This window comes from Mesoplodon mirus, assembly GCF_964341445.2.
Source record: "Mesoplodon mirus genome assembly, chromosome: 19".
Taxonomy (NCBI): Eukaryota; Metazoa; Chordata; class Mammalia; order Artiodactyla; family Ziphiidae; genus Mesoplodon; species Mesoplodon mirus.
The window spans coordinates 20,841,770-20,868,811 of NC_138995.1; the positions used below are offsets into that span (position 1 = coordinate 20,841,770).

A 27,042-nucleotide genomic window follows, 5' to 3' on the forward strand; every position below is an offset into this window, starting at 1 on the left:
GTTTAGGATTGATTTATGTGGCTACATAGTTAGTATGCTCAAAGGGGTTTTAAAATATGAGGCTTGTAATTAATATTTATAGATCTAAGTGATGAGAAATGACCAAAAAAAGAAGGCTGTTGGACTGACTTAGAGTCAAAACTCTCCTGAGATAATACAGACGAGAAGGGGGAAGGCGGGAGTGCTAGCATGTTCGAAGCGATTGGCTTTACTGCTAATGCAAAAGGAATCCAAAACGGGAGCTCAGGGAGAGCCTGTGTCTGCGTTGGAGGCGTGAAGAACTTGGAGGCACTTTCCATGTTCATTGAATTCATCTCACACAGGCTGGACTGATTTGGGTTACACTGAGCTGGTGAGTTGACAAGAGCACAGAACTCCAGCACATGAACTAGTAACCTATTCAGAAAATTTGTGAAAGGATTGGAGATGCAAGGTCTCTGAATCCAGCAAGCTAGGCAGCAGAAAGAAACACAGGGGAAGGAAAGGACTTGTAGAAGCTTATCCACTGTGCCTGGGCAGGGCCCCCAAGGCTGTGCCACATCCAGTCAGCTCACGTGCTGCCCCAAGAGAAGACTTGTTTGTGGCTACAAATCTGTACTCTGGAGTTTACTGTTCCCGGGGACCTCATCTCTGTTGGGATATGCACCGTTTATATATATTTGGTTAAACTGAATTCTCCTAAGCAGAATATAGTGCACTGTCGTGGAACTTTCTCATTGCTAAGTGAATGTCTAAGGGCCTGTCATTAGTTTATAAACATAGATGCAGAAGGAGAAACTCATGTTAAGAAACTCTGGCTTTCTGGTTTCAAAAAAATGAATTGCAGAGTGATTAGTCACTTCACCAAAGGGTTTTTTCATTTAAGAAAAAAAGGCTTCACCATAAGTATCTTTAAAAAAAACATAAAAAACAAAACAGCAAAAACTGATAATCAAAAAAAAAGAACGTTTAAAGTTTATATTTTTACAAATATATTTAGTGTATAAACTGAGGTTACTCTGCCCATGTATATACAATGAACCGTGCACCCCTCTTAGCTCATTCATTCATTTTTTCAACAATACAAGAGACATTCAGGTGGTTCCTATGAGGAAAACAGAGAAGTAAAATAGCATCTTTGTCTTTAAGTAGAAGAAATCGTCACTTCCTGTTGTTTGTAAGCTTTATTATATTTTATGAAAATAAAGTGCTGTAGAAGGTTTAGAAAATACAAAGATAAATCACAAGGAAGGAAGCAAATAAGCCTATAATCCTTCTACTCAGAAGAATTCACTGTGGAAATATTTATCCATTTCCTTCCTGCGGCTGTTGGGAGTGTGTGGGTGGGCAGGTAGGGCTAAGAACAGGATTTGAGAGAAGGAGGGGCCGGGACGGTGCTCTGAGTATAGGCAGGGCAAGAGTTTTGCAAATCATAATGAGTTTTGGACTTTTCCCTTTGGTGATGGGACCTATAGATGAATTAATGGCAAGTGAATGGTGTGATCTGAGTGCATGGAATCTCTTCTCTCCTGACTCATATATGAAAGAAGAGCTCTACTTAGCTGGAAGGATATGTCAAAGAGCATACGGATAATGTTAGCTAAAAGCCTACTGATCATTTGGCATCACTAGCTAGGCACCTTGCTAAGCTCTTGACATGGATTTCATTTAATCTCCTAACAACTCTTCGGGTGGGGAATCCCACCGTGCCCCTTTTGCAGATGATCCAGCTATTGATGCTTAAGGAAGATTGACATGTAGGAGGTCACCCAGATACTAAAGAAATGGTGGGACTAGGATTTGAATCCAAACCATCTGGCTATAGAGCCCTGTGGTCGTTATCTTGTTGCATAACAAGCTGAAATTTAGCAGCTGAAACCAATCCCCATCACTTACAGTCACGGAATTCGGGCAGGGCTCTGCTGGGTGTTTCTTCTGCTCCTCGTGGTATTGGCTGAGGTCACTTGGTGAGATTCAGTTGGTGGCTGAGATGTTTGGGAGATGGGGGTCCAAAGTGACTTCTTCCACTTACTCGGTAACTTGTCAGGGATGGCTGGGCAGGGGGCTTTGCTGGGGCTAGTGACTGAAGCAACTTGATGTGGTCTCTCTAGGTTGGTGGTCATCTCAGGGTAGCCCCTCAGGGCTCCCAGAGACAGTTGCAGGTGGAAGCTGTCAGTCTCTTAAAGCTGAGAAAGTGGCACAGGCCACTTCTGACATTTTTCTATTAACTAAAACATTGCAGGATCCACCTAGACTCTAGAGGAGGGACATAGGCCCCCTCCCCAAGTAATTTCTGGCCATCTTTAATCTCCACACATCCCAGTGTTTAATCCCTGAGACAATAAGAGGCTATCATTGAATTCATTGATTGTCTAACTGGTTGATTGATTCACCTGTTAATCAAATACTTATTGAACAATTGTCATGTGTTGGACACCAGGCTATAACAGCAAAACAGAATACAGACAATTTCCATCCTCAGCAGCTTCTACTGCTGGAATGGGAGGGGCAATTGTAACCAAGGAACAAATGGAGGAGATGATGGAGCGTGTGCGACGAAGGACCCGAGCTAATTTACAAGAGAGAGGGCTCCTAGGGAGGGACTCCGGACAGTTTCATCAGAGGCCAGGCTGAGGAAGTAGTGTTTTACCTACTGGCTGAGAGAGGAACTGAGGGGAAAATACCTCTTCTAGAAAGGAGAAATAACGAGTCCTCAAACTCAGAAGTGGAAAAGGAGGACTTCATGAATCTCCAGAGTGGAGAAGATGCTAAGATGCCAGGAGGATGGTGGAAAAGGTGGGGTGTAACCCCAGCAAACAGAGCAGCAGGGGGAACCAGATCACCCAAGGCCTCATAGGCCAGAGAAATTTCACTTCATCTTAATGGCAGGCATAAGCCACTGGGTTTTGGACAGGCGTGTGACGTGATTTAAATACGTTCGCCTCTCTGGGCCTGTTTTCACACTTGCAATGAAGGGTTTGAATGATTCATCTTTTCAGCTTTCGTATTCTGACTCTACATGTCCCTCGTTTATATATTCCCCTGGGGTTGACCCCTTCTTTATTTTGCCAAGAAATAAGCTCAGACAGCCTCTGCAGCCTCAGACAGCCTCTGCAGCCCTGCCTTCACGAATGTACCGTCCTGGGCCCCTGTGTCAACACCAGCCCTGCCTGAGACGTCTTGTCCACAAGGAGCATGGTGCAGACTAGAGGGGGAGACAGATTGGAAACAACGGGGCTTGTGCATTCCAATGGCTCTTAACTTGATTTCAACTTTTGACCTGTAATGCTTCCCAGCTGTTTTGAAGTCACACATCCCATCTTGATTAGCCTCCCCCCAATATGTGACCCAAGCACAGGGGGTCGCTTCAGGGAACCATGCCCCTGCTGGCTCCGGGTTTGCAGTTTCTGGCTGAAGGCAGTCACTACCCTGAATGCAGGAAGGGTCCAGGCCCGCTCCCTCTCCCTCTCTCTCTCCCTCTGTGGAGAGGGAGGCCACGAGGAGAAAGAGGTGGGTGCAGGGGACGAGCCAGAGTCCCTGCCCCCCACAAAATAATATCCCCCAGGTGGTGGGAGTTAAGTGGGAAAGTGAAGGGCTCCGATTCCAAAGTATACAGTGAAATAAATGAAAACCAACTGGACTTGAGTTAGGCGGAGGCAGGAGAAGAAATTTCAGCTCCGAGGGGTTTTTTTTTTTGTACAAAATGCTAATTATGGGGTGAACTCAGAAGGAATGTGCTTTCTCAAGATAAATTTCCTAACATGGTAGAAAATGGACAGAATCTAGGCAACAGCTCGGCCTCTTGCCTGGGACGGATGTCTGCAGCTGGCCGCGAAGGGTAACCCTCCCTCCAGCACTGTGCCTGGGGTCCGGGCGCCTGTGGCCCGCAGGAGTCAGGGAGAGGGCTACAAATCCTCAAGTTTCCGTCATTCTCTAAGACCCGGAAATGCAGACCCCTGGGTCCCATATTTGGTTTCTCTGAAAATAAGCTTTCAGGTAATTTTTTTGTACAACATGAGAAAATGTCCCAGGAACTCCCATTTTTGTTTTGTGTGTCGCTCAGCTAAAGCACATCAACATATTCGTGTAAGTTTGTGCAAATTAGTTGACAAAGATTTCTTATGATTCCATGGACTCTTCATCTGACCGCCTGAGACATTTACTGAGCGTCCGCTGTGCACCCACCCCAGCGGTCATTTGCAGACAGCGTATGCAGAGCATTGTTCAAACTAAACCTCCAAGCAGAGCACACAGCCTTCTCTGCCTGGAAGCTGTGAAAGGTACCAGCTCACCTGGATTCTCCTACTGATCCTGGCTCCCAACGGCCTTCATTCACCCCCAACTTACTACCTTCCTGACCTTGTTCACCACAAACTCTCTTCTCGCAAAGTTGATTCCAGCCACTCTGATATCGTAGCTCTTCCCCAAGTGGGCTGGGCAAGCTCTCCCTCCCTTTCTTTGCAAACTCTGTGCCCTCTGGCTGGGAGATGTTCCCATCCGCCCTCCCCCCTCCCCCTGCCAGTTCATCAGAGGGCTTGCTCCCTGGAAAGCCTTCTCTGTTGTTGCAGGTAGAAGTATCCCCACCTCTGCTCTGTTCTCACTTATAAGCCATTGTAAGAGGACTTGGCTTTTTTTTAAATTAATTAATTTATTTATTTATTTGGCTGCATCGGGTCTTTGTTGTGGCATGCGGGATCTTTGCTGAAGCATGTGGGATCTTCGTGGCAGTGCACGGGCTTCTCTCTAGTTGTGGCACGTGGGCTCCAGGGTGTGTGGGCTCTCTCGTTGAGGCTCGCCGGCTCAGTAGTTGTGCTGCACGGGCTCAGTTCCCTGTCCAGGGATTGAACCCGAGTCTCCTGCATTGTAAGGTGAATTCTTTACCACTGGACCACCAGGGAAGTCCCAGGACTTTGCTTTTATGGTCGTGTCTTCTCCGGTAGGCTGCAAGCCTTTGGAGGGTGTGATGCAAATGACTGGTGCTTCTCTCTTTCTCACACTCCTTGCCCAATGCCTGCCAGAGTAAATGCAAAATAATTGCTTTCTGACTGAATGGGAGCACTTATTAAATAGATGCAAAACTAAACAAAGATCAAGTTTACAAAAAACAGCAATTTCTGATGAAATCTCCGAGCATCTGAGTGTCTATGCGTCGAGACCTTGTGGGGCACCTTTGGGCATCAGAGCCCAGAGTGGGCTGATATCTTGTGTCACTGTAACAGGGTTATTGACGCTGCCGTGACCGGGACTCACCAGCTCCCTGATGCTTTTCTCAGCTGTTTCCTGACTCCTGATCGGGCCCAGAGAGGCAGTGAGAGAAAGATTTCACAGGGTGGATAGCTCAGCCCCAGGGGCAAGGAGACCAGCACTTATTATACAGTTAATGCAACCCGAGCCCCTGGCCTCAGTCATCTTGTTTCTTAATACCTCACACTGTTCCAGAAAGGATTAAAAGAGGCTGATGATAATGTATCCTCATAACCACACTGAGGAGAGTGGTGTAAGGTCTGTTTCACAGATGAAGAAATTGAGGCTTAAAGAAGTTGTCATTGGCCCAAGGTCATTCATCTACTATCTGTAAATCTAGAAATCATTAGAACCAACCGGGGACTCTGCCTTGAAGCCTAGCCTTAACCTACTGGGCCCTGACCATCTTGCCTTCATCCCTCTCTCCCCCTCCTCAAGCAGAATGCCCGATAATAAATAATTAACCAAAGAGATGTGTGACCATACACTTATTGTCATTACTGACTTGGCATCATCAGGCTCGACTTTATTTTTTATGTCTCCCTTCTTCTTGTCAACATGCCCTCTGGGACTTCCTGATCCAGCCAAAGCTGTCCCAGGTGCTCATTCATAACTCAGATTCTACCTGCAGAGGAGGGTCCAGGGGACACAGAACTGTTGGCATCAGACTTTGGTCCTGTGAGGAAAAGCTTCTGCAGCTGTGGGTGTGAGACACTAAGCCTCAGGAGGGAAGGCAAGAATTCGGTGGGCAGTACTTTCTGGCCATCACACCAGTCACCCCACTCTTCCGTCTACCGTATTCCTTTGGGGGGTGGGGGGCATTTTTTTTTTTTTACTTTTCACTTGGATGTGGCCCATCCTATCAGCCCATTCTTTTGTGCCAATGCATACAAATTAATTCTGTGGGTAATTTTGATGGAAAATTGGATGAGTTGGCCAGAGAAACTTAAGAAGGGAAATTAAAAGTAGTCACTTTAAGAGAGGAGAAAATAAAATGACAGTTTTGATTATTTCAGGGCCAGGGCATTGGCTAGAGCTGAGATTTCAGCAGGATCATTCATTTCCTCACTTTAATTCTGTATTTAAGTGGCCATTGCAACTGGAAGGAGAATTCTTAGCCCATCTTTGGAGGATGCTTCACTGCCCAGTTTGTTCACTAGATGGCATGGCTCAGACTGGCTGAGTTGCAGAGATTTAGCCACAGCTAAGGAAGTCCTCTGTGGACTTGTGTCTGTCTTTTGTCAAGTTCCTTTGGGACAAACGGCACACCCCTAAGAGTGGAAGAAGTAGGGGGTTTCTTTGATTTGAAGCAGGAGTTATCACTGGAGATGAAGTGTCTTAGGAAACATTCACAGAACCAGACGGTCCCTTGTGGATCATCTTGTCCATCTTGTGGTTTGTAAGCTTGTTTATAGAATAGAACACTTGCCTCAGCAAAATGCTATTCAGAGCCGATGCTGTAACTCGGGAAACAGCAGAACTATGTGCTGTGGTTGCTTTCTGGAACTTTGGGGATTTGAGAAACATTGATCTGTCCCTTTCTCTCTTCCCTCCCTCCTTCATTCCTTCTCTTTTTTCTCTCTCTTTCATTTTCCAGACTTGGATACTGAGGACTCGAGAGGACAAGATGTTTATGGCAGATCTTGGCCCCAAACCAGTCACTGAAAGATCTTTTTGTGAAACCAGTGCCGTGTTTATTTAAATCCCACAAGTTCCCAAAGCAAATTGTTTTAAATTCCCTGGGAGTGACACTGTTGGTGGATGGATACGCACATTTGCTGAATTCACTGAATATTTCTTTTGCCTCCAGTATGTTGACACTGATCATAAATTCAAACAGGACAAGAGTGACAAAGATGAGTGTGTGAATTCTGGGCCAGACACTGGACAAATACTTTTGTTCCTTATTTCATTTTTCTTCACAAGAAAAATGTGAGGTTTGTTTTTCTATCCCTACTTTACAGATGAGGAACATTAGATTCAGAGGTTAAACTTTTTTGTACCAACTAAATATATCAGGGTACAGGTGAAGCTCTTATAACAAAGAGACCCTAAAACACAATGTCTTAAATACGGTAGAAGTTTACTTTTTTCTCCCATAATAATCCACAGGAGGGTGACCCAGGACTGCTGGGTGTGGCTGGCTTGTTTCAACATATGGCTTCCATCCTGCATCTAATGTGGCTTTTCCAGCTTTTATCATCTCCCCACCAGCAGAGAAGCCAGATGGGCCCGGATTTGAACCGAGACTTATGTGGTTCACAAGTCTGATGTTGCTATGCGCTGAATACATTTCCCCCATTACTCTTACCCCAGTCACTACAGACCAAATATGATAACAAACCACTGCCACCTCAGGCAGCATCACTAGTTGTGGCAGCCAGTTTCCAAGGTGGTTCCCGATGCTTCTTACCTCTTGGCAGTCGGACCCTCATGTAATTCCCTCCCACACTGAATAGAGCTGATTTGTGTAGTCAATGGGATATTATGGATAGGATAAAGAATGCCTTTTGAGGAGGCCGAATCCCAAAAGACATAGCAGTTTGTGCTTAGCTCTTCCTGGGATCACTAGCTCTGGGGAAGCCAGCTGCCATGTTGTGAGGACACTCAAGCAGCCTCGTGGAGAGGTCCCCATAGTAGGGAACTGAGGCTCCCACCAGCACCAACTAGCCAGCCATGCGAGTGAGCTGCCTTGGAAGCAAATCCTCCAGTCTCAGTCAGCCTTCAGAGAACTGTAGCTCTGAACCAATCTTGAATGTAACATCATCAGAGTTCCTGAATGAATGAATCAGCAAAGAAGTACCCAAATCCCTGCCATACAGAAACTATGTGAAATACTAAATGTTTATTTTTATTATATGCCACTAAATGTTACGGTCATTTGTCATATAGCTACAGATAACTAATACATTAGCATAGATGCTAGGTTAAGAGGATGTACTTTTTCTAGACAAAACATAAGCCAGCTCCTCAGGGAAACCTTAACTGATTCCATCAGGGAAGTAGTTACTCTTTTTGCTCTGTGTTGTGGCTTCTTTATTCTACCTTGTGTCTCTCAAAGCTGAAATTAGTATTTTTACAAATCAGTTTCCTCCTCCAGATCGTTCATTCCTCAGGGACAATGCCTTGTGTTCAGATTCACCTCCCCTGGGCCTACCAGTGCCAAATTAAAAGTGGGTTTAAGTGAATGACTGAAATTTTCTACCTATCCTTCAACTTAGTTGTTTTATAATATCATGCACATATTTTCTTTAAATGCAGCCTCTAAAAACATGTTTGTGTTGCCTTTTACATGAAGCCTCTCAGTTATTTCTTTGTTACAGTAACAGGCTTTTAAAAATACTCTGTATAAATAAAAGATAAATCTCCTAAGGGCCAGAGATCATGCTGTTTGAGGAGCTTGTACAAATAGTTGGCACCTCCTTTTTCTTGAAAATCAGGGCTGAAATCTCATCAAAACAAATGTTCCCTGGAGATCCCCAGAGCTGAGGAGATTTATTTTTTAATCACATCATCTCGTCTCCCATTTAGAAGAGGAGAGAAGGAGCCTGTAATGCTCCTGCTCAGCTCACGTGTCTCCTGCTCCCCTGGCCTGGGTGACCCCGCTTTCTGATGGACCCAGTGTGTTTCTGAAGCCACCTCATTTCCAGACACACATCCAGCCCTGTGTGTAACCTTTTACAAATGCACCCAAGGTGTCTCACCTACATTTCCTTCCACTGCACTGAATTTAGGACCACTCCAGAGGGGAACTGGAATGCATTCTGCATCCTTTTTAAACCTATATATATTATTCTCAATCTTCAGACTCTAGGAAGTTTGGGGAATTTGTAAGTCACATGGAATTGAGTTTGGGGTCCACAAATAAGTTGAAATGTTTTCGCATGTGATTGTGGCTTAACAGACGGAAAGACAGGATGTTTTGTGATGCTCCGTGTTGCTCCCTTGTCAAGAACGCTATCAACCCAGTTCCTCATGTGCATCCAAATTCCCATCTTGACTGAGCCACTGGTCAGAGACTGGAGCTTGAACGGATCCACACTCGTCCTCCTCCAAGAGCTGCATTTCCATGTGAAGTAACATTAAGGAGCAGATTTCCTTTTTTGCTTGTTTTTCGTGGTGACATTAATTGACTCACATGGGACATTAGTTAAAATCATGTTTATGAAATGCGCATGCATCACCAGAGAGGAGGGGTGTAAGTTGTATCCCCCATTACCTCCCCCCGCCCCAAACACTCTACATTGTGCCTCCCAAATGAGAGGTGATAACCTCTCGATTATAAACATTTTCCATGCTTCCTCAGATTGAAGACGCTGTCGATCCACACCATTGATTCAATAACACTACATACATACATATGTATACATTTTTTTAAGGAAAAAATCAACTACATTCCATTCCTGTATCAATTTTAAGATGCATCCAGGTGTTTGAAAGCTAATGCAGATGGAAAAGAAATGTGTGTCATATACTTTCGGATGTTTGGTAAATTTCTTAAGAGGTGACCATTCTTGGTTCCCAGAGGTGATCAGGCAGAAACGTGAATGGAGGTTAATGCACCGGAAAAGGGCTCTAAAGGCCTCTCAACGTGTCATATTGCAACACAAGACTGAAGGATCTTTGGGGAAAGGGATGATGTCACGTCCATTGCTGGGTCCCCAGCACCTGGCTGGATGCCCGGCACCCAGAGTCACTTGATAATTCTCTGTCGTATTAGAGATCAGACGACCTCCCTGACCCCTTCCAGGTCCTACCCCTGCCCTCACGGTCTCCCCCTCACAAGGCTGTTGCAAGCATCGCATGAGATCATGCACCTAAAAGTCCTGGTGAAGTCAAGTTCTCAGCAAACAGATGGCAGCTCTTTCGGTTCCTCCTCATGCTCGCCCCTCCTTCCCTATTTTTGCCTACTCAGGAGCCTTCAACAGAAATTCAGCTCTGCAGACAAACTCCCCAGGGCCTTCCCAAAGACATCCTCTTTCTGTGAGAAAATGAGTTTATTGACTTCTCTGCCTTGGAAGAACACGAGGTACAGCTCTTGGTGCAAGGGGTATGGGCCTGCGTCGGGGCTGCAGAGGCCCCCCACTCCATCCACTGGGCAGGGGGCAGCAGCCAACACCACAGGAGGCTCCTCCTTCCAGCTTCCTCCCCAGCCAGGCCATGCTACACAGTGGGGTGAGAGTGGGCTTTCTGTCCCCCAGCTGGGCTTACATCACCTGCCCGCTGAGTGAAGTCTGTGCTCATTGGGAGGGCATTCAAGGGCCTAGTTCTTTGGCCTAAGTTGTACTTTCATCTTTATCCTCAAACTATTATCTTTCACATGCCTGGAATGTCTCCCACATTCTTGACCCATTCACATGGGAGATTCACATGGGGTGAAGAAGGAATTTTCTCTTACAGAGACCCAACTCATCCCTTTTCTCATTGGTGGGCTTTGGAACCAGGGGGACTTTGGTTTGAAGCCCAGCACTAGCCTTCCCTGGGCCTCCACCTTGTGTGCTCTCCCTCTCAGCTCAGGATCATCCTCCTCCACTTGGAAGGGCCTCCGTTCACGGCCTTCATCCTCACTTGCCAGCCTGATGCAGCTCACAACAGGCCATCTCCTTCCTGAAGCCCAATGGATTTGCCGCTCCAGAGTAAAAACTTTAGTAGCTTTGGTCAGCCTTACATTCATCCAGATGGAGAGGAACCTTGTATGTTAGGCTAGAGGTGAGGGTCATTTCCCCAAAATGCAGGAGAAGCCCAAGAAGAATGTAAAGCAGGAGATGACAGTGTCAGACCTGTATGTTAGATCACTCAGGACAGATTCTGCAAGGGAGAGATAAGAGGCAATGAAATAAATTAGGAGTTGGATCAAAATTTAGGTTGGGAGCTGTTGACAGTTAGACTCATCCCTTACCTTTCTCCTTGTCTCTGCTTTCTAGCTTCAGGAGGCAGCCAGGATACTATATCTTCTTTTATTCCTCTCTCCCTCTTACCCTCTCCCTCACCCTATCTCTTTGCTAAACAGGCCTGCCATGGTTTCAACTTTCCCCACATGATTCCAGACCCTGGATTCCAGTAATGTCCCCTCACCCCTCTGCCCCTGAAATCTAAGACAGCAGCTTCTTAGATTCTCTACTTTACCTCACCTATTTGGGTTCTCAGCTCTTCTAACACTGGTATAACCACATTCCTGTATTCAGTTCCTCCTGTTTAAATACTTAGGGTGGTTTCTGTTTTTCTGTTTGACAGCTGTCTATTGGAGTCATACATGTAAAATATGTGAAGGTCTAAGTAAGGGTATTGCCCCAGGGCTGGAGGGGAGGAGAAGGTTTGGAGATACCCTTAATCAAAATCCTACCTAGAGTTGAAATTCCTTGTATCCTTGACCCAAAAGGTATCCCTTGCCATTATGACATTCCACCATTTGGAATACTGTCCACCAGACCTCAAATATCAGTGGTTTTTTCAGACCCCTTGTCATGTCACTCAGCCTGTAGAGAACGATGCTTAGTCAGGCATGAATGCTTTTATTTATCACCAGTTTTTATGTTTCCATGAAATGAAACACGAGACAGAAGACCAAAACAGAATTGAGAAGAGGGATGGAGTAATTAATCTGCAAGTTAACAGACCAGGAAGTTTTGTTTATTTGTTTGATTTAGGTAGGATTCTAGCTAGCTGGGTGATCTTGGGTGAGTTATTTTCCTTCTGTGGGGCTTACTTTCTCCATCTTAAAGAGTATGATCCTAATGTGTCTTCCAGGCCTGGCCAAAATTCACCATCCTCTCTACTCTTTTGAGAGCTTATCATGGGATCCATACCATTGGGTGAGTTCTTATACTCCTGGTGCCTGATCCATGATATTAAAGCCTACATAAATGTTAATAACCTTGTTTCCCTTTGAAAAGCTATGAGAGTACAGATGGATTTTCCAGGCCCCATCTGAGCTTTGCACCCAGCAAATCAAATATCACACATTTAAATGTCCTTGGCACTCAGTGTAGACAGAAGCCTTAGCCAGACATTGCAGGGAAGGTTGGTTCATTCACCATCAAGCAGTTCAAAGTCAGACCCTCTGTTTTTGAAAGGAACCAACTTGCCTCTCACCGTCTGTTTTCTAGGACCTGGAATGATGCACACTCTTATTTCCATTTATAGCCTAATCTGTTCCCAGAAATATGCACTGAAAACCAGGAAAGAAATGCCATCCTTTGGCTGGTTACCCTAAAATACCATAAACCCTTCTTTTTATTTTCTTATTTTTCCCGTATTTAAAATTATCATTCTCGGGCCTCCCTGGTGGCGCAGTGGTTGAGAGTCCGCCTGCCGATGCAGGGGATATGGGTTCGTGCCCCGGTCTGGGAGGATCCCATATGCCGCGGAGCGGCTGGGCCCGTGAGCCATGGCCGCTGAGCCTGTGCGTCCGGAGCCTGTGCTCCGCAACGGGAGAGGCCACAACAGTGAGAGGCCCGCGTACAGCAAAAAAAAAAAAAAATTATCATTCTCTTCTAAGAAATATCTTCATTTAAACATATTCCTCTCTCTGGGAGAATGGGAAAAAATGCACTTATTCCTGGACTGGCACTAAGATTCACACTGGAGATGGCGTCACCTTTTTGATTAAGCAAAATTCACTGGGGCCTTAGTGGCACCTTTACTATGTAAATTTTATTAAGGCTTATGTTTAGATGTTGAAGGCAACTTACGAACCATAAAATAAATGTGCACTCTGTGGCAGACACTGTGCTTATCTTTAGGTTTTCTGAGATTAAATATATGTGGCACCTTCCCTTGAGGATCTCTGTTTCTGATGGGAGAAACAGAGTTGTGAATAGTATTTGCTATAATATTGGTGGGTTTACAGTATTGGATACCCCTGTGACTCCTGTAAGTCTTGCCCTCATCCTTCAAAGCCAAAGAGTGGCCACTAGTGGTCAATTACTGAATTGCAAGTAGTAGAACCAATGAGGAGTGAGCTGTAATGTTTTTAGGACTAGAATTAGATCTTAACTTCCCAAATATTGGACAAAAGAGTCATTCCACTAATTTTTCCAATGTGGGGATTTATACACCTGCATGTTTGAAGGGGGTTCCTAATATTTTCAAAAGTTTGATCTCACAGTTTGAATGTGTGCCTCAAAAGTCATAAAAATGGTACATAGACTTTGTCCCAGCAGTTTCTCTGTAAGGATTTCACCCTAGGAAGCTATAGATGCACTCAAAGGTGTATTGTAAGTATGTTCATTACAGTGTTATTTACAGCAGTAGAAGAAGAAAAATATCATCTAATTGTAAGGTATGAATTCATTGAATTAGGGTAGATTGAGATGATGGAAGGCCATGCAGTGATGATACAGAAAAGGACATAATGGCAGGGAAAGAACCATGACATATAGTTTGAGGAAACAGCAGGTGATGAAAGTTTTTAGGCAACGAGACTAAATTCAAATATTTATGTGTATTTGTGTATGCTCTGTAGGGGTAGATATAGCTGCAGGTACACACACATTGAAAAAATGTAGAAGGATATGCACTACTACTTAACAGTGGTCATTTCTTGCTGGGGCTATTTCAGGTGACATTTATTTTCTTTTGCATATGTATTCTGCAATGTATGTGGATTGCTTTTAAAATCAGAAAATATGTTGATTTTTTAAAGTGGGACTGGCTTCTGGATATGCTGCAGGAATGACAATGGTGAGGGCCCGTTGGCAGAGCCATCAGAGAGATTGTGAGGCTACAGGCTTTGTAAAGACCCTCCAGAATGAGCCCCACCTTTAACATCACTTTGGGCCATTTGGAAATGGACATTTCAAACACGTCTGTGTATGTGTGTAAGATGGTGGGGTAGTTGTAGTAAAAGGATCTCCTTGGATGACACGGGGTAGTTGGTTGGGTTGGACACAGTGACTATGGATGTTCTTAACCAGATGGAGATCAGGGGGCAGAGGCTCATGTCAGTGTTTCCATCTGTTTCATCTACTTCTGAAGGCACCGATGTCACAACAGCAGGGTAATTAGAATAACTTGGAAACAAGATGGCAAAGAAGTTGCTCTGACCCAGAACTTCAGACTTCAGACCTAAATCTGGATCATGGGTGTGGGCCAGCTCTCCACTTGTCTGATTCATGATGGAGCTTGTAAATCAGAGGCACTGAATGATGGTGGTACTTACTCCCTGAGACTAGCCAGTGATATACTTGGATGAATCTCAAAACAGTGTCCAAAGAACCACTTTCTAGAGGAAAAACTGCAAATAACAGTAACAACAAAAAAAACAGCTTACCTGCTGTTTGGGTTTCTTTGTGGCTCATGGCACGTATATGGGGAATGTAGTCTCCTCAGCTCCCTCCCTCCATGTGTTTCCTCTCTTTCCACTCTCCTTTCTTTTTTTTTTTTTTTTTTTTTTTGTGGTACGCGGGCCTCTCACTGTTGTGGCCTCTCCCGTTGCGGAGCACAGGCTCCAGACACGCAGGCCCAGTGGCCATGGCTCACGAGTCCAGCCGCTCCGCGGCATGCGGGATCCTCCCGGACTGGGGCACGAACCCGTGTCCCCTACATCGGCAGGCGGACTCTCAACCACTGCACCACCAGGGAAGCCCTCCACTCCCCTTTCTAATTACCAGTAAGCAGGAAGGTGTTGTTAACCTGAATGATCCAGGACAGCCACTGAGTTGTGTCTCGCTGTTGGGCCTGGTGACTGTACCTTAAAGCTCCTCATTCCCATGTTCCATTCCTTCTCTTCAGCTTCTCGCTACAAGCCTGGGCGGGGCCATCCTCAGGACCAGTCTTCTTCTTCCATCTTCCCTGACTGTGCAGCTGGGTAGATATGGGGCTGGAGCACCTAGCTTAGCCTTACTGCCAGCTCACTGGAGCAGGTCTGGATTCCTGTGTGGACAGCAGTTTTCCAACCTATAAGCCCGGGGGCTGGATCAACCTATTGACATCTTGTCTGGATAATTCTTTGTTGTGCAGGGCTTCCTATGCATGAAAGGACGTTTAGCAGCATCCCTGGCCAGTAACACTGTCCCCTCCATTTGTGACAACCCCAAATGTCACCCGACATTGCCAAATGCGCCCAGAGGGGTAAAATCTCCCCCAGTTGAGAACCACTGCCTTTCACTTATGACTTCCTAGGTGCACTTTCAGCTTTTGTTTTGCAGTGTCAGGTAGTAGCAGGTAATTTCTGGATACACGTGGGCAGGTATATCTAGAAAAGGCATATCACTGAGGGTTCAGTTTAGAACTCTCCTAATACACAGCCATGTCGAAGGCAGACTTCAAACACCTTATGAAGGTGGATTTTCCTCATAGGCAGCCTCTGGGAATCAAAGCTGGCAGCTCACTACTGCCAGGGGAGTCAGGGCACTGGGACTTGTTCTGCTTCCTGGCCCCCAAGAGCCCGTGGGGAGTTTTGGCTTAGCTTAGAGCCCACAGAGGATAGAGGCTGCTGTGGAGGCGAGGGCAGGGCAGCAGAGAATGCAGGAGTGGGGTCAGGAATTTCCTTAGCTTCATTGGAAACAGATGCCTAGCAGAGGTAGAGGGCTGGGCTCTGCTTCAGGCCAGTGTGCTTGGCGGCTTCCCCTTTCCACTGCCAGACTATTATTTAAGACGAGGGCTCTGGTTTAAGGGAAGCTGGGGTTGTTGTGACATAGGAACAAAACCTGCTTTCTTGAGATTGAGAACACGAGCGGGTATGATGACTGTATATGCATGTGATCAAAGGTGGTGGGATTGAAGAACATCAGGGTAGTAAGGTCCTTTGTGATCTGAGTCCAAAACCTTCATCTGAGGTCTGAAACCAAGAATGGAGTCCCAGGAATCCAGGTTGGTTAGTGCCCAGGGCCTTCGCCCATAACCCACCCCTTGCCTCCAAGTCCTCTTTTAAGAAGCAAACCCTTCGAGATCTAATTGAGCACACCTGTAATCCCCAGCCTGTGCCCATGGCAGACATCACTAATTGATCAGAGTTCTTTCCTGCTGGGTTTTGATGCTAATTATCCTTTACCCAAACAGCACTCCAGGTAGGTAGTACTAATCAATCAGATATGAAAAGTATTTTCCATAGCTGCCGGTGACTTGGTCTGTCAAGAGGCTTTCTAGAGATGTATGAAAGGAAGGGCCTGGGCAAATGTGTTAATTTGAGATTGTCTTTTGAGAAAGGGTGAAAGGAAGTATATCAGAAATGTACACTATTCCAGAGCTTCTTAAACTTTAATGTGGACATGAATTACCTGGGTGATCTTTCTGAAATGCACTAAGTCTGGGGAGAGGCCTGAGATTCTGCAGTTCCAACAAACCCCCAGGTGATGCTGATGCAGCTGGTCTGTAGACCACACAAGCTCACCCAACCAGCTATTTTACCATTTAGGAAACTGTGGTTCCAAGAGGATGAGGGAAGAAGTCAGGGCTGCTTCACCATCAACTTGACAAGTCACTCGGTGCAAGGATTTCATTAACAGTTGCTCATCCCTCTGTGTCTCATTCTGCTCCCTTTAGCCAATCTCTCTGCCCCTGCAGCTGGCTTGCATCTACCAACCTTTTTAACTGGAGGCATCTCAGAACTGATGTCCACTTCAATTCTGGTGTGTTTAGAACCTGACTACAAGAAAGAACTATTATTTGCCTTCTCATTTTTGATCCTTCTGGAATATTCTTAAAGATTCTGCTGGAGGTCACACCCTGCTGAGAACTGAACCTTAACCGAGGACAATAGAGTAGGTGGATAGTCCCTGAAAGGTCTATTTCCTTTGAGCAAACCTTATTTATTTATGGAAATCCTGCTGTTGGAGGAAAAACTAACCAGACTCTACTTACCCTGTCGTGGCTTAAGAGAGAGGAGTGGGGCTTCATTTTTTGGTAAATAACCTCTGAATTGAGAAAAAGTTTTTTATTTATTTTAAAAATTAATTTATTTTTTGGCTGCGTTGGGTCTTTGTTGCTGCGCGCGGGCTTTCTCTAGTTGCGGCGAGCAGGGGCTACTCTTTGTTGCAGTGCATGGGCTTCTCACTGTGATGTCCTCTCTTGTTACGGAGCACAGGCCCTAGGCATGTGGGCTTCAGTAGTTGCGGCACGCGGGCTCAGTAGTTGTGGCTTGCGGGCTCTAGAGCTCAAGCTCAGTAGTTGTGGTGCACGAGCTTAGTTGCTCCACGGTATGTGGGATCTTCCCGGACCAGGGCTCGAACCTATGTCCCCTACATTGGCAGGTGGATTCCTAACCACTGCGCCACCAAGGAAGTCCGACGAAAAGTTTTTTAAATCCAGCCTAAATAACAGCAAGGGGAAGGGTGGTGGGGAGGGACCTTCTTTCCTTCTCCTCAGTAACTGAGACAACTCACTCTGGCATAATTATATTGTCAGATGGAAGATGCTTCAAGTAATTAGGAACATAATTAGTCAAGCTTTTCTGCTCTCTGTGTTCTCGACTAAAACACAATCCTTGTATCCAGTGCCCTTTGCAGCACGGGACAATCTTTAACAAGAAACACTTTCTTCTTCTTTTGCTTTTAATAAACAAAAAGAGAAAAGGAAAATACAGGGTCTTTCAGGGATGAGACAGGCTACTTATTTGGTTTTGGTTAACAGAAATCACCGCTGAGGAAAGATAACATTAGGAAACGTATAACGTGACTTTGGTCAAGGTTGCCGCTGCTGTTATTACTAATATTAATCATAGTAGTGGGATAATCTCTTAGAACTTGGTGTTCTCAGAGTTCATGAATTTGCTCTCTGACAATCTTTTCATCAGATACAGACAAGCCTTGGATGTTTCAGCTGATTTTCCAGAGCTTGTAAAGAAGTCTCTTGATACCTCAAGTCCTCCCTGCCAAGAAAAGCAGAGATGTGAATGAGCTCAAATAGTTTGTGGTCTCTTCCGGGGGAGGAACTTGGGTTTTGTCCACAAAACGCCCTTGACCTAGGGTGGGTATCCAGTAAGTGGTGACTCCACCAGTGGAAACTGGTGTGTGACCATGCCATATGGACTTGGGATGAAATGGGGCATGGTACCCTTTACCAAGCCCTTGGACAAGAGCTTCACCAAGGCCTTTATACCCATGAGCTCACTGAATTCTCAGAGCCTTCTGACCAACAGGTATTATCATCACAATTGATTGAGAAGAAAAGTGAGCTCAGTGAGGGCCCCAGTACAGCAGCCGGATGAGCCTGTTTCTCAGGCCCAGCCCACACCCACAGGATGGAGGGAGCTCCAGTCTCTCCCCAGTCCGGCCCTTGCTAGCTCCCTACCACTCCAGGGCTCACAGCTGCTCCTGCATCACAGTCTGGCTGTGGCTTCCTTCTCCTCTCCTAGTTCTGTATTTGACTTCCTGACTCTCTGGTGTCTGGGGCCTGGCAGGGGCGGTGGGGAGGTGGGGCACTGTGATCCAATGAAAAGACAGCAGACCCTGGAATCAGACATATCTAGATTTGAACCTAAGCTCTACTTACCCTGAAGCAAATTATTTCATCTTCTTGATCCTTGGTTTTTCAGTCTGTTAAATAGGAATAAACATATGGATGGACAGATGGATAGATGGATAGATAGAAGGATTAATTAAAAACTAATAATTAATAGGAAGGTGATGGGTGAGTGTATAAGACATGTTGGCACTAACATGCCTAAAGGGATAAGAGTGATATTTCCTTTAAGAAAACTAGATGCTACATCTTTGGTTCAGGATAAAAGGGCTCATAAGAGCAATGCATTGGAGAAATAAGGTTAGAACCCAGCCGGGGCCCTTGGCTTGGTTTTGTTTCAGGTCAACATTTACCAGGTTTGTGCTAAGGAACATGAGGCAGATGCTTCATAAAAACAGGATTCCATGGTCCAAAGTCTTTGGGAAATTGAACCTACTCTTGGAGATTCACATATACAAAAGCATATTAAGGCCTTTGAGAAGTCTTAACAAAAACTTGTTTTATTATAATAATACTTATTATTGTTTAAAATCAGTGATTCTGCAAAATGGGCTCCTGCAGCCTCTTTCAAATATTGCTTGTTAGTTCCAGAGGAACCCCATCCTGTAGGGCTTGTATTTTATATGCAATATAACTATATGGCCAAGATTACACAGCACTCTCAATGTTGTATCCAATGTTGGTGGTCATCAAGATTCACGCACATGCTTTGGATGCATCTTCCCACGTGGTCATGTGATAGAATTAGGACTGGAGTTACTATCGCCATTTCACAGATGAATAAATGGCACGCAGGCAGGTGGAGCAGGTTGTCCGAGTCCACACAGCTTACAATGGGCAAGTTTAACTCCAAGCCCGGTCGCCCAATGGCCAAGTTTGTTCTCTTAGGTCCACGTGCGCTCCCACCCGCAGTCACAGAGGTCTCTGGTGCCTGCTTGGTGATGTCTCAATGGCAGATATGTTGAAATAGACCTGGGTAGCCCCATGCACTTCACTTTGCATATGTGGAAATGCCAAGTGCGCTGCTTCGCCTGACAAGCAGCTCTCCAGCAAAGGGTAATGGAGCAAGAGAGAATGATCGCACTAACGAAGGCAATGTGCTTCCCAGGACTTGTAGAGCACTTTGCAGTTCTGTGAGGGCTTTCACACATGGCGCCCCTTCTGATCCTCACAGCAACCCAACACGTAAGCTGGGCTGGCAACTTTTGTCCTCCTCTGACAGGGGAGAAAACCGCGGTGCAGCAAGGTGAAGGGAAGAGCAAAACCTCACACGGCACATCAGCGGCAAACCTCCTCCAATTCCACCTCCTCTTTCCTGACTCGTTCTAATATCTGCATTGCCATCCAGTAGAGGACATCGTAGAAACGAATTTGTCTCTTGCGAGTGTCCACTCTTTCCTCCTTCCCTCTTCTGTCCTTTCCTCCTTCCTTCCTTTAAAATGAAAATTTCAAAATCCAGAAATATGCAGAGAACATTCATAATCCCACTATCTAGAGATAACTACTGTCTATTTGCATCTAGTAATTGTTTTATGCACATTTGCCTGTTATTAAATTTTCTCAAAAGCATAATTTTAAATGTCTGCAATGAACTTCATTTTATTTTACTTAACATTACCCATCTTTTGTTGTCGGACATTTAGAATGTTTTCACATTTTCTATAATTTAAATAACATGATCAACATCATTATATATTAAGTCTTTGTGAACTTTAAAAAAAAACACTGTCCTTGAGATAAATTTCTTGAATGAAATTTAAAAGCCAAAGTGTTGCCAGATATTTAAGACTTTGGATAGATATTCGAAATTGCCATCCCGAAAAGTTTTACCAACTTTATGGCTCCATGAGCAACAGTTTTCTGCACTTACTATTATTCTTTTTGAACCTTTAAAAGTTCACAGGCATTGTTTTAATTTCTATTTCTTTCATTACCAGTTTGGATGGTTTTCTCTTTTTAAATAGTCATTTGGGGTTGGTCATTTTTATTTCTTCTTTTGCCAATTTCCTGCTCATGTCCTTTCTTATGATTCTCACTACAATTATGATTGTTTTGCCTTGGCTATGCTTTTCTTATTAATATCTTAGGATCTTTATATGTTAAGGGAACTAATATTTATGTGGCAAATAATGTTTTTCCTTAGGTTGAAATCGTAGTGAGTTGAACACTCTGAGCCATGTTGGGTTTTTATCCTTTTTTTATTGACATGTAGATGGTTTACAACGTTGTGCCAATCTCTGCTGTGCACTGTGAGCCATGAATGGATGAAGAAGACAATTCTAGTGACAAAGGAAAGTTATGCAAAGAAGGGATTGGTGGTTCTGTGTTAATCTCATTTCATGGAGAGGTAAACAGAGACTCAGAGAGGTCCAGTAACTTGCCACAGGTCACACAGCACAAAGCATCAGAAATGTTATTTGAACCCAGGTCTGTCTGTCTCCAACTTCTGTGTACTTTCCACTGTGTGGCATCTTGGCATCCCAGAGGGAGGTGGTGATCAAAGTGATGTTGCAGATATAAATTGGTTGCAGTCCACAGAAAAGACCAGGCAAGGAAAGAGACAGGAGAGTGAAGAAAACAATTAGGGGATTGAGAATTGGAGTCCTCAAGGAAATACGTTCAAAGACGTGAAGGCAAAGGTCTTCATTCATAAAAGGGAGATGGAATAACATGGCCAAGTTCCTTTCCTCACCCCCACCTTGCATCACCCCCATCAGCACCCAACCTTGGGTGCTTTTAAAGCCACTCTTGGCTTTCTTTGAGCTAAGGTCTCTCTAAGATTCATTTTCTTAAGAAGACAGACATGGAGTAAACTTTGGGGTGGTACCATTTCCAGTATTTCGGATTCCTACTTTCTCTCTCTCTCTCACATTTCTATTTCTTTTTATTTATTCTTCTTAAACAGCGGAGTCTGATAAATTAGGGCTATTAAGAGACTGTTTGTTATTCTGTCCTGAGTTACTATTTTGAGAGCTAAAAACACTCATAAATATATGGATGTTCCGACTGTAAATGGATATATTCTAGCCAGTTAAAAATTCATTTCCTCTAAAACACATTTTTAAAGTGTCCTCCTGAAATTCTGCATGATATCTCACCATGATCTTTCACTGTCCCTCCCATTTTTATCTGATAAAAGCAGATCCATCATCACTGCAGTTCCCTTTTCTCTGCACCATAAATAACAGCTGGGGCAGGGGAGCCTCTCCCACAATACAGCGGCTTCGTATTTTAGCCAGTTTTGGAATTTATGGTTAAGCCTTCTTGGGATGGGCACCAAAAGTACCTGCATGCCCATCAGTGATCTCATGGCCTTTCTCATTTTGGACAAAAAGGCACTCCAAGCAGAGTGAATTTTGCATCTGATTTCAGCCTGACTTTCTGGATGGAAGATGGGATATGGTAGGTTGTCATACACCCAGGATCTTCTGGGCCAGCCTCAGTTTTTGATTATGGGCCCAGTGAAATTATTGAGAGCTACCTTTTTTACTCTCAGAAGTGTCCTGGCTTGGATGATCAATGATATGGTCACTGTACATGTAGGTTTAGAAACCCAGTGTCCTATATTGCCTCTCACCTTTTCCCTATTTCCCATCAGATGCTCATTCTGTGTGTTGAAACCTCCCTTCCCTTCCATCAACCACTCATCATAGTCAGGAGACTTACAATCAGAGGTAACATCTCCAGGCTGGCAAAAAAGAAAGAGAGAAAGAAACATGATGTTAGTTCCCACCATGTGCAAGGCCCTATGTGAGAGGCTTTTCAAAAAAGTCATGCTTTCATTCTAAGGGCAGCCCCCACGAGGTACTGTAATTCATCAATATCAAGAGGCATATTTTTTCATTCACTAATGTCTGGAAATTGGGCTGTGCCTTATCACTGATGTCATCCTATAATTGCTGTTGGTCCTGTAGCATCGTGATGTACTTGTCATTGGCTGTGTTTGTACAAGCATCAAAACCCACAGAATGGGTGTCGGCAGCTTGGATGAAAATCCTCGAAGCATTCTAGGAGCATTCTTTTAGACCCCAGGAATCAAACAATTGTGGAGAAAGGGGTGCAGAATTGGCCAATCAGAGCTATTTAGCAATATCTGGGGCACAGACATCAATAGTAGACCAATGCTACGTTGCTGCAAAGCCAGATTAAACACTCAGCAAACACGACTTTTGGCTCTTTTAAGGATTCTTGTAAGAAATGCTGCATCACCAATCATCTTGATGACCCGGAGGGCTGGGAGAAGTTACCTATCTGATGATTTTAGATGGCAAAGTGACTCTGAATATGAAGAACATTTAGGAATACTTCAACCAATTTGATTCATTTATCAGTTTTCCTTTTTATGTGTGCCCAAGAGTGACATGGGATAGAATCTATGCCAATTAAATCTCAAAGAGATTTTAAACAAATTATGAAATGAAAATTCCAAGAGATAAAAAACATTGGGTCAAAGGTTTTTGGAAGTCTTCTTTCTTTCTTAGTGGTATATAAGAAAACAGGTGTCCTGCAATTGATGGTGTCTTCTGGTGAGTAACTAGTAATATACTGCTTACTCCTGAGCACATTTCACAGGTGAAACTAGAAAGATGTGTTTTGTTTTCCCTAAGATGAGGCAGTTAGCTAGTGGCCATGCAGGAGCAGGGTTGGAATGACTCAAAAAACTGACCTAGATAACAGTCATGGCATTGCTACGAAGTGCCAGACAACGTCTGGGAGACCCAGCAGTGAAGGAAACAGGTTCGGTTCCTGCCCTCACAGAGCTTCCAGTCCTGGGAGTAGAGGGAAGGACGGGGTGGGGGACAAAGAGGCGGGTAATTGTATACGTCCTTGGAGGGTCTGATGGTAGCAAGAGAATCAGCCCTGAACCTGGGGCTCTGGGGTAGCACCCAGGAGGAAGGGGCTCCCAAGTCATGGCCTGGAGAGTAAGGAGGGGTTATTAGTCAAGCGAGAGCTCCTCCTCCGGGGAGAAGGAGCACTGTTCCACGCAGCGGGAGAACAAGTACAAACCCCTGGTGATGCCGCTGCCGGCATCCTGTGCATGAGTGCACCACTCAGCCTTCTGGAGTTGTTGATGGTGACTGGCTGGGCAGTGCCCTGTGAGAGACAGCCGCAGCTCTCCTGTGGACAAATAAGATGAACTTCCCTGCATCCTGAGGCTTTGGACCTTGGTTTCCCTAATTCTCACAGAAGTAGGGGGTTGGCACTAAAAACTCCAATCGGAAGGTGAGAAAAAACAAAGTCCCACGTGCTAACCTGCTGTGCCCAAGGTCATACAGGTCATAAGTGATGGAGGTAAGGCGTGAACCCCAGTGGATTTCACTCAAAGTGAGTTTGTGCCAGATATCAAAGTAGGTCACACACTCCGGGACAAGAGGAGACGCAGGATCCATTTGGCTTCATCCCCCACACCCTGGTGTTTGGGGTGGAGAGGGAAACAGAGGCGCCACCGGGGAGAGGTGACCTGTCCGGGTCGTACACGGCCAAGGTCAAGCTAGGAAGTGAGGTGTCAAGGGGCGTCTTCTCCACTCACTCGTATGCCCATGACTTTTATCAACTTGTATTTAAGGATCGTCCAAGCAGAGCAAACCACAGCTTTAAGCAATTACTTGGTGATGATCAGGAGGGGCTGAGGGGATTGTTTACTTATTTGTGTGAACCTAAAATGCCTGCTTTCTTAATTAAGCTTTAACTCTGGGTTTTGCCTCAAGCTTTCCTTTTTTTTTTTTTTTCCTCTTTAACAGGTCTCAGCCTTCCTCCATCACTGAAAGCCTTGGGCATTGTCTGTTTGATTTCTCTCTTCTGAGAAGCATCTGCTCCTGCCCCACCGCTGAGGATACCTCCCTTTTTTAGCCCCGGTCCTCAGCTGCTTTTAATTTCATGATTATCAGCCACGAGGAATCGGTTTCTTGATGACTCAGGAGCGAGGCATGCAGGGAGTTCTCTACCTGGGGCTCCTTCCTCAAGAACTCATCCCAAGTCCCCTGCAAGGGAGCAGCCTTCCCTGATCAGCACTGAGTCTGTTTGAGGTGCTCCAGGTCTGGCCGTCATGGCCCTGGTGACCTCGTGGTTTTTTGGCTTTAAATCTCCAGCAACTGGCAAAGCATCCAGTACGCAGGAGATGTTTGATAGATGCTTCTTGAACAAATGAATGCATGGAGGAATGAGTGGACAAATAAACCAGGCCAGTGTTCAGGTGAGTGCAAGTGTCTGGAGGGGGTGTTTGTGGCGGGGGCGTTGTCACCTGTCTTATCAAGTAATATTGTTAGGAATCGCTTATCACAGGTGGAAATGTTTAGAGATGTTTAATAGTCACGTGTTGGAATATCTGTATGCCCAGCCTCCTCGGCTGGACATAATTTATACATCAGTTCCTTCCTAGCCTTATGGAGAGTCATTTAAGCCTGCTTGCTGGCTTTAAGAATTTGGTTGTGTCCTTAGCTCACTTCTCACCCCTAATCAGGAACCCCTTAGAAATCCTGGTGTTGCGGGGGCTTCCCTGGTGGTGCAGTGGTTGAGGGTCCGCCTGCCGATGCAGGGGATGCGGGTTCGTGCCCCGGTCCGGGAAGATCCCACATGCCGCGGAGCGGCTGGGCCCTTGAGCTATGGCCGCTGGGCCTGCGGGTCCGGAGCCTGTGCTCCGCAATGGGAGAGGCCACAACAGTGAGAGGCCCGCGTACCGCGCAAAAAAAAAAAGAAATCCTGGTGTTGCATTCCTCATTCATATTTACTGGACAACGACTGTGCTCCCTGTTAGAGGCACAGGGCTGAGGCAGACAGACACGGGATCCTTGCCTCTGGAGACCTTGTTTTTGTTTTCTTTAAGCATCTTTATTGGAGTATAATTGCTTTACAATGGTGTGTTGGTTTCTGCTTTACAACAAAGTGAATCAGTTATACATATACATATATCCCCATATCTCCTCCCTCTTGAGTCTCCCTCCCACCCTCCCTATCCCACCCCTCTAGGCAGTCACAGAGCACTGAGCTGACCTCCCTGTGCTATGCGGCTGCTTCCCACTCGCTGTTTTACATTTGGTAGTGTAGATATGTCCATGCCACTCTCTCACTTCGTCCCAGCTTACACTTCCCTCTCCCCATATCCTCAAGTCCATTCTCTAGTAGGTCTGCGTCTTTATTCCCTTCCTGCCCCTAGGTTCTTCACGACCTTTTTTTTTTTTCTTGGATTCCATATACATGTGTTAGCATACGGTATTTGTTTTTCTCTTTCTGACTGACTTCACTCTGTATGACCTTTAAGGCACTGGGAGAGAAGCTGGGCACATTCAGATGGGCGGGGTGTGGATTTCTGTGGGAACACGGAGCAGAGGCACCTGGGACGGCCTTGTGTCGTCAGAAAAGGCTTCCCGAGGAGCGGGTGCGTGCCTGTCAGTCAGCAGAGGGGAGGGAGGGTAGGGTTCTCTATTACTGTGTAACTGGCTGCCCCAAAACTTAGTGGTTAAGACAGCCACCCTTTTGCTGTATCTCACGATTCTGTGAGTCAGGAGTTTGGATAGGGCTCATTTGGGGAATTCTTCTGCCCCCTGTGGCGTTAATTGAGGGCCTTTGACAGTATTCAGCTGGAGGCTAGTATGGTCTGGTGGATCCAGGAGGGCTTCCCTCTTACGCCCGGGGCCTTGGAGGGGGCAGTTGGCGGCTGGCCTCTCCAGCAGGCAGGCAGGCAGCTTTCTTGCAGGCCACACAGAGGTCCAACAGAGAGGTGGTGGCAGCTGCCAGTCTCTTAAGGTTTGGGGCCACAAGCTGGCAGGGCGTTCCCTTCCCGAGCCCCGCTGCTCAAGGCAGCCACGGAGCCTGCCCAGATTTGAGGGGAGAGGATGACGGCCGCCCCTTGTTGATGGAGACGGGCCAAGGCGTCCGTGGCCGTCTGGAATCTGCCATCTTGGAGAGCTGGAAAGTGGGTTCCAGGCAGAGCAGGCAGAGTGCAGAGGTGAGAGCCTGACCCAGTGGGGGTGATTGGAAGCGAGCTCGCAGAGGCTGGACCCGAGGCTGCAGGGGCCGCAGTCAGGGACCAGGCTTCTGAGCGGGCAGAGGTCAAGCAGAGCAGACCTCGCTGGGACGTGTCCTGGAGTGAGGGATTTACCCTGGGGACAACAGGAAGGCACTAAAGGATTCTGAGCAGGGATGTGACACGATCTGAATTGTAGTTGAGGAGGGTCACTCTGGTGGCCGTGTGGGGAACGTGGGGAAAAGTTTGCAGAGGGAGCCAGTGACACGGGCGTGGAGGACGGGGTTGAAGTCATGCAGGTGAGAGAGACGGATGCCTCCAAAGAGGCAGGCGTGGTGGGAACAGCTAGACAGAAGCGGGGAGGTTAGGGACAGGGTGCAGAGAAGGACTTGGCACCCGCCGGCCCCTGTCTCTGGCAGCCCAGCGTCGGTCCTGCATGTCAGAGAAGACCCCAT

General features: G+C 45.9%; 1 long non-coding RNA gene across 1 annotated transcript in view; it reads left to right on the plus strand.

Moving 5' to 3' along the window:
* The window catches only part of LOC309794642, a 93,338-nt gene that overhangs the window by 52,429 nt on the left and 13,867 nt on the right, over positions 1 to 27,042 (plus strand). Inside the window, exon 2 of the long non-coding RNA XR_014292174.1 lies at positions 24,366 to 24,817. This is a non-coding gene — a long non-coding RNA (uncharacterized lncRNA). The remainder of the gene's footprint in view (positions 1 to 24,365; positions 24,818 to 27,042) is intronic.